Source organism: Mobula hypostoma, chromosome 8 (assembly GCF_963921235.1).
Source record: "Mobula hypostoma chromosome 8, sMobHyp1.1, whole genome shotgun sequence".
NCBI lineage: Eukaryota > Metazoa > Chordata > Chondrichthyes > Myliobatiformes > Myliobatidae > Mobula > Mobula hypostoma.
The window spans coordinates 22270100-22279064 of record NC_086104.1 but is presented as its reverse complement, the minus strand read 5'-3'; positions in this window follow the sequence as shown (position 1 = coordinate 22279064).

Below are 8965 nucleotides of genomic sequence, written 5' to 3'. Positions count from 1 at the left end.
GAGAAGGAAGCGCGAATACAGGGGGAAATGACTATTTGTGAATCAAGGCTATTCTCATTCTTTGAAGATCCAGAAAATTGTCAGGGAAATGGACTCTTCAAACAGTGTGCTGTCCAAGACAAGCATTCCTCATTCAACCACACATTTATTTAACACCTTTGCTGTGGCAAAAATTCACCAAGCCAGTTGACATAAAGCAAGGAAACAGAAAATAGATATATTTGGTGGCATCAGGTTATGACTGAGCTGAAAGATCCCAGAAGAGAAAAATCCAAGAATCAGCATCTTGAAAGAATTTCAGGGCTACAATTTATGGTTTTTAAGTTCCAGTATGCACATTTCCACTGTAATAATTTTCTGTGCAGAATAATGTTCTGGTGAACAATGGGCTAACATTTTCATCTTCCGTTAGGTCATATTTAAAATATTTGAATCAAAGTTAAGATCATCTGATTGGAAAGTTTAAACTGTGGTTGGAAGGAATCTAATTATTTTCAACAAACAGTAAAGGTACAAAGCCACACCTTTGGTACAAGTTTTAGTTATGTAAATTTTCAACTATGTTGCCCTATTCTAAGATGTTTCATATATTCTGAAAACAAACAGACTTCTACTGTCAAAACTCTCCCATTAGTATGACAATGTGCTGTTAGATGGTGATCTAATCTGACATTAAAAAAAGTAATTTTTGTGGAAGACTACTATGTCAATCTACTTTGTATTTGTTTGCAAGAACACAATGTAGTACAAAATGCATCATCAACTGCGATCTTTTCATGAACAAAATTATTCTTTGTATTCACTCCAGGCAAGGTTGGCATTTATTACTAATCCCCAGCAGGCAAGAGAGGAAGATGGGTCTTGAACTGCAGTGATCTCATTTAAATGTCCTCCAGACAATGTTTCAGAGCCTACAGCATTGGGTGGATCTGGAGCTACAAACAGGAGAGATCCTGAGAGGGCACCTATGGATCATTTGGGGACTTTCAACAATCTGATAGCTTCATGGTCACATCAAGGATACTGCCTGTTCTTTCCTGAATGATTGAAAGTTCAACTTAAAGTTCAGGGCAAACTTGGAACATGCATTTTGTATATCATTAATGCAATCCTTTGGATTACTATTCCAATAACATAACTATTACACTGGTATTCCCCAAAAGGAGACGACTTTTACTATTTTTGCTCATTCCTGAAGAAATGGTCAAACCTCTCCTTTCAGAAGAGTTACTGTCCCTTTAATAAATGCTGCCCTGCTCCGGACTTCCCCGATAATTACAATATTCTGTCCCAACTGTTTACAGTGGACTAGTTTTACAGATGTTGTATGATTGAAACCAGATGTGCATTTTGAACATGTCATCACTGAGCAAACCTTTCATACTCAGGGGACTTTTACAGTTTTAACCAGCTAGTTCTGAAACGACAGTTCTGGCCTGTCCAGGAGTCCATTGGACAAAAGAACGTAAGACATTGGAACAGAGTCGGCTGTCTGGCCTGTTGAGTCTGATCTGATTATGGACTCAGTTCCAACTACTTGCCTTTCTCCTAAACCTCTTAATTCCCTCACTTTTCAAAAATCTATGTAACTGTGTCTTAAATGCGTATATTTAATGAGGTAGCCTCTGCTGTTTCACTGGGCAGAGAATCCCAGATTTACTACTCTCTGGGAAGAACAGTCATTCTTTATCTTCACTCTAAATCTGGCGCACCTCACCCCACCCTGGAATCCTGAGGCTATGTCCCCAAGTTCTAGTCTCCTACCTTTATCCTATCCCTTTCGTAATTTTATATATGTTTCTATGAGATCCATCTCAGTCTTCTAAATGCCAGCAAGTATAGCCCCAGGCAACTCAATCCCTCCTTACAGGTTAATACCCTTTATTTCCGGAATCAAATCAGTAAATCTCTCTGCACTGCCTCTCAAGCCAATATGCCCTTTCTCAAATAAAGAGAACAAAACTGCACATGGTTCTTCAGATTCTGCTCCTATATGTTATGGTTAAAACCAACCTCTCAAAGTTTCAATGTACATGTAATAAATAACCGAATCTGAATCTAACTATTTACTCTCTCTTTTGATATTATATGCAAGCTTGCTTTCATAATCTGTTTTCCTTTTCCTCATTGCTTGCTTATTGGTTCTTTTGGCTTTTTAAAATTTTCCTAGTCTTCCAATTCCCCACTACTTTTTGTGACTTTTTATACTTCAGATTTAATTCAATGCCTTTCTTTATTTTCTTAATCATCCAAAGTTGGCTCTCCTCACTCTTATTGTACTTGCTTTTAATTGGAATATACTATGAAAAATCTCTTTGAATGCCTTCCACCATTCCTCAGCTCTGAAGACTGTAAACATACAGCTGGAAGATAGTCAAAAGTCAAGGTGAGAGATAAAGGAAACTAGAGATTAAAGAAAAGGAGCAACAACCTTAAAGATAAATTATTAAAATTTAATTTAAATGAGTGTGTACTGAAAAAGTGGACCTAAAACACACTTAATATTTGACTTCAAGCCTTGAGTCTATTGTACTTCAAATGCCGACCCAATGTTTTCAGGTAGCTTCCTGTGTGAACATGGTTGAAGAACAGGGAGGGAGGAGAAAATAATCAGGAACTGATATTGAAGCCCTCCTTTATGATCACATCAAATTATAAATAGTGGTGAGCAGTTAAAGGGAGGTGGAGGCTTCCATTTTATCCCCAACTCACATCTGTGCTAAAGACAAGACTGAGGGATCCGAAACCTATGTTTACCAACACGTGCTGAAGGGTTGCTCAGCTTTATTTTATTTTTATATTTAGAGATACAGCACGGTCAACAGCAGATGCCATTTCACTGGTTCTTCGCTCAACCCTGAAACATATGGACAAGAAAAATGCTCTTCATTGGCTACAGCAGTGCATCTAATACTATCACCCCCTCAACACTTATTAATGAGCATCAAGACCTAGGCCTCAATAACTCCTTGTGCAACTGGATCCTCGATTTCCTTTCTTGCAGACCTCAGTCAGTTCGGGATGGCAACAACATCTCCTTCTGGATCTCCATCAGCACAGGAGCACCACAATACTGTGTGCTTAGTCCCCTGCTCTTCTGACTTTGTACATGTGACTGTGATGCTAAGCACAGCTCCAATGCCATATTTAAGTTTGCCAAATCAAAGGTGGTGGTGAGTCAGCATCAAAAAATCAGGCTGAATCATGTAAGATCTATAATCTCTCACAATGTCAGCAAGACCAAGGACCTGATTATTAACTACAGGAGGAGGAAACTGGAGGTTTATGAGCCAGTCCACATCAGGGGATCAGAGATGGAGAGGGTCAGCAACTTTCAACTCCTCAGTTATATCATTTCGGAGGATCTGCCCTGAGTCCAGCATGTAAGTGCATTACAAGGAAAGCACGGCAGCGTCTCTACTTTTCTAGAAGTTTGTGAAGATTTGGCATGTCATCTGAAACATTGACAAAGTTCTATAGATGCATGGTGGATAGTATATTGACTGGTTGCTTCACTGCCTGGTATGAAAACACCAGCGCACTTGAATGGAAAATCCTATAAAAAGTAGTGGATACCACCCAGTCCATCATGAGCAAAGCTCTCCCCATCATTGAGCACATCTACAAGAGGCACTGTCACAGGAAAGCAGCATCCATCATCAACGACCCCCCACCATCCAGACCATGCTCTTCCCTCGCTGCTGCCATCAGGAGGAAATTACGGGAGCCTCACGACCCATACCAGCAGGTTCAGGATCAGTTATTACCCCTCAACCATTAAGCTCTTGAATCAGAGGGTATAACTTTGCTCACTTGTCACTGAACTGTTCCCACAACCTATGGAGTCTGATGTCTCTCCTTTTCCCTTTCAGGGTGGATGTGGTTCTCTCATAGTCCCTGACCTGGAGTTATATCCAGATTTCATTCTTTTGCGGTGCTGGGACCCGCTCCCGGGGTGGGGGGGTGCTCATGACCGGCCACTTTTTGAAAACCGAAGGATGTGATGTAGAAGACGAGCATGCCTTTGGGGCTCCAAGGCTTCGCAGCCCTGTGCACAAGCCACCTCTGTGCCAGTGCCACCAAATGAAGCATTGCAGGAGAAAACAGACATTGGGAACAGCAGATCAGCTGTTGGAGGCTCTGTACTCAGCAAATCATGCACCCGCTCTGTCTCGTTGGTGGGGGAAGAGTTTGTTGTTGATTCTTGAGTCGGAGGACTTGGAAAGTAAACGACACTGCAGATTTCATCATCGCAAATCAGCCAGCTGTTTTGTTTATGTCTCTCCTCTTGCTGAATGACAGCTCTCTGTCCTTTCATTAGGGAGAGAGAGAGCCTGTGGTATGTCAAATTGTCGGGTGAACGATTGGTCTTTGTTGTACTGCAGATCATAGTCTCTCTTGGGGGCCTTGCTATTGCTTGCTTGGTGGGTGGAGAGTGCTGTTGCTTTTTCTGAAGTATGTGGGGGAGCTTTGCTGCTGCTTGTGCGTGAGGGGGGAGTGGGGGGGCTTTGGGGTTCTGAGGTTCACTCATTCTTTGTGACACTCTTCTGCTTTCATGGATGTCTGTGAAGAACAAGAACTTCAGGAAGTATGTTGTATACCTTTCTCTGATATTAAATGGAAGTATTGAAACTATTGAACTATTTTGTATTTGCACAGTTTGTTGTATTTTGCACATTGGTTGTTTGTCTTGTGTGTGGTTTTTTATTGAGTCTATTGTGTATTTTGTATTTATTGTGAATGCCCACAAGAAAATAAATCTCTGGGTTGCATAAGGTGACATATATGTACTTTGATAATAAATTTACTTTGGACTTTGAACTTTCAGCAGGAGTTTCCAGCTCAACAACCCCACGCCACCCAATTACACCCTAGTAACCTGCTAACCCATACGTCTTTGGAATGTGGGAAGAAACCAGAGCATCTGGACGACACTCATGTGGCCATGGGGGGAACATTCAAATTCCTTACAGACAGCAGTGGAATTGAACCTTGTTGTTCGCACTGTAATAACCTTACACTAACCGCTACACTATCGTGCCACCTCCTCTCCTCTGGATCCCCAGCATTAGTTCCTAGCTCAGAGCAAGTGCCCTTGACATTGACTGGGTATGGCATTAATGAGCTCTGATACAATGGGTATCAAAGAGAAAACTCACCAATGATCGGAGCCATACCTTGCAGAAAGATCAATTTTATTCACCATACTCAATAACATGTATTCAGAAAAAAGGAAAATGGTTGTAGTTGACAGAGCCCAATCACCCCAGTCCCTGGACATAACCGCAGGAAAGTGTGAGGCTCAACCATTGTCAGCTGCTTCATCAATAACCTTCTTTCCATCATAAGATCAGAAGTGGTGATGAGTGTGGTTCAAGAAGGCAGGTTATCACCTCTAGAGCAATTGGTGATGGGAATATTTGCTGCTTTGCCAGCAGTATTCAGATTCTGAAAAAATGAACAAAGAAATGACAACATCAAATGGCAGGTCATGGTTTTGAGCAGTCTGGTTGAACAAAGAAAATGCTAGAGTTGATTCCCTGAATTTCACTGCGACTTTCCTACAAATATCGATGTTCCATACAACACTAACCCCAGTTTAACAATGGAAGACTATGAACCACCTCTTGCACTACCATGGACTTGTCCCTAACTGCGGTTGTTCTTTTTTGCACTAAGGTCTTGTTGTACGCAACAACATGTTTTTTTTTTGGTTTTGACTTTTGTATATTGTCTTGCATGATTTATATTACATGTGACGTCTGAAACTGCTTGCCTGTGATGTTTCTGCAAGCAAGTTTTTCATTCTATCTGTACATTACCGTACTTGTACACGTGACAATAAACTCAACTTGACGAAGTAAGTTACTGGTAAAGCAGGATTTGCATGTAAAGCAAGCAATCTGGAAACTACAAGTATTGGAAGAGTTCTGTGAGGTAACTTTTGTTAAGCGTAATGTAACAAGTATTCTTATTGCATTAAGTCTTCTTCTTCTTCTCCTTGGGCCTTTCGCTCCCAGTGGAGCATAGGCCATTGATGACCTTCCCTTGGAGCTCATCAATGTTTCTGTAATCCATTGTATCATCTATACAAGAGATTGGCCTGTGCAGCTTCACCAGAGCTCTGTTGGCTGGCCTTGTCCATTTCCACATCTCACGAGGTCAAAGGTTCATTTATTATCAAAGTATGTTTCCCGTGTACAACTCTGAGATTAGTCTTCTCCAGATAGCTACAAAACAAAGAAAACCATGGAAGTCGTTCAGAGAAAAACTTCAACCACACCCGCCCCCGCACAAAAAAAATCTTGCAAATGGCAAGAACATCAAACCTCAAACTTCTCCCGCACAGAAAAATATCAGTCGCTCCAAACAGAAACAAGGAAGAATGAGCGAAAACGCAGAATATACAAACAATTAAACTGAACACTTACGGGGACTTTGGACTTTGAGAGGCATTTAATTAACTATAGTGGTTGACTCATTTCTTTCACCAAACAGCAATCCTCCTGCACTTAGAATTCCCAAATGGACTCCCATCCAACTATTGACTTGTATGCATCAAGCTGTGGCATCGTGTTTGGGGGGAGGGGAAGGAGAGGTGGCCGTCGCGACTTTTATCACCTGATTGTGATCTTGCGTGTGCTGACTGTGGGTGACTGTTGGTAGTGTGTCTTTGCACCTTGACACCCTCGTAACACTGTCTCGTTTGGCTGTATTCATGTATGGTTAAATGACAATTAAACTTGAATTGAGTTGACTACCTTGGATACAAAGAGGAAGACTGACAAGCTCATCAGGGAGGATAATGGAGGGAGGCAAGTACTTCTGAATCTAAGTATTTGTTGGACAGACTGATCAGGTTCTAGTTCAGAGAAAAGAAATCTGCGAACATGGTCAATGATGTCAGAATGTTATCCATTGTTACTATTTGATCGTGTTTGGGACGTTCTGTCATGGCAAAGAATTCAAGAAAGAAACAGACAATTTCAGTTAAATCTGATAATATTCAGCAACTGTCAAAAGTGGATAAAATAGTCATTATTTGTTCTGCTTTGTTCACGTTACAAAGATAAATGCAAAATAAAAACATTGTCTACAGTTGTGAAGTAATCTTTGCGTGTAATGAGTCTGGAAACAAACCAGTGGTGCTTGTGCTGACCCTGAGTGCTCCAAATGTGGACATTCTAAAATTTATCAAGCCCTTGATTCAGAGTTACTGTTTTAATTTTCACTAGATAAGCATAAATGTATGTTTTAAGTGATGTGCTGCTGTTTCTTTTTGAAATGTGCAAAAAGAGCTTCATAGAAACATAGAAAATAGGTGCAGGAGTAGGCCATTCGGCCCTTCGAGCCTGCACCGCCATTTATTATGATCATGGCTAATCATCCAGCTCAGAACCCCGCCCCAGCCTTCCCTCCATACCCCCTGACCCCCGTAGCCACAAGGGCCATATCTAACTCCCTCTTAAATATAGCCAATGAACTGGCCTCAACTTTTTCCTGTGGCAGAGAATTCCACAGATTCACCACTCTCTGTGTGAAGAAGTTCTTCCTAATCTCGGTCCTAAAAGGCTTCCCCTCTATCCTCAAACTGTGGCCCCTCGTTTTGGACTTTCCCAACATCGGGAACAATCTTCCTGCATCTAGCCTGTCCAATCCCTTTAGGATCTTATACGTTTCAATCAGATCCCCCCTCAATCTTCTAAATTCCAATGAGTACAAGCCCAGTTCATCCAGTCTTTCTTCATATGAAAGTCCTGCCATCCCAGGAATCAATCTGGTGAACCTTCTTTGTACTCCCTCTATGGCAAGGATGACTTTCCTCAGATTAGGGGACCAAAACTGCACACAATACTCCAGGTGTGGTCTCACCAAGGCCTTGTACAACTGCATTAGTACCTCCCTGCTCCTGTACTCGAATCCTCTCACTATAAATGCCAGCATACCATTCGCCTTTTTCACTGCCTGCTGTACCTGCATGCCCACTTTCAATGACTGGTGTATAATGACACCCAGGTCTCGTTGCACCTCCCCTTTTCCTAATCGGCCACCATTCAGATAATAATCTGTTTCCCTATTTTTGAAGATCTTTGAGAGATTTCCAAACCACAGCCAAAAAGATTACTTCTGAAGTTGTTAAATAATTATTACGTGGTTACTTGAACAAATTGTGCTCAGTGTACAAATAACAGAAGAGGTCAGATTATCTTGGTGGCTTGGTTGGCAGGTAAATATTGACCTGGAAGATGTTGTGGTCTCCTATTAAGGATAAGATTTCAGGCACATGACAAAATTGGCCAGAGACAGCATGATCTCTTTGAGGGGGAATCTTGCCTGATATATCTGTTGGAAGTCTTTCAGGAACTAATACGCAGAAGAAACAAAGGAGAGTCAGTGGATGTTGTTCATTTGGATTTTCAAAAGGCTTTTGATAAAGTGCCGCACATAAAGCTGATTAACAACATAAGAGTCCATTGTAGTTTACGAAAGATATTAGCATGGATAGAAGATTGGCTGACTGGCAGGAGACAAAGAGTGGGAATAAAGAGGGCCTTTCCTTGTTGGCTGCCAGTGACAAGTGGTGTCCTGCAGGAGTCGGTATTAGGACTGCTTCTTTTCACACTATACAGTGCCTATAAAAAGTATTCACCACCTCCCCTGGAGGTTTTTATGTTTTATTGTTTTTCAACACTGAATCACAATGGTTTTAATTTGGCTTTTTTGACACTGATCAACAGAAAAAGACTCTTTCGTGTCAAAATGAAAATAGATCTCTGTAAAGTGATCTAAATTAATTACAAATATAAAACACAAAATAATTCATTGCATAAGTACTCACCCCTTTTAACATGACACACCAAATCATCACTGGTGCAACCAATTGGTTTTCTGTCTGTATCTTGTTTTACGGCGGTTGGCATCCAGCTTAATGGTGCATTACCACCACCCTCTGCTCCAGAATGTG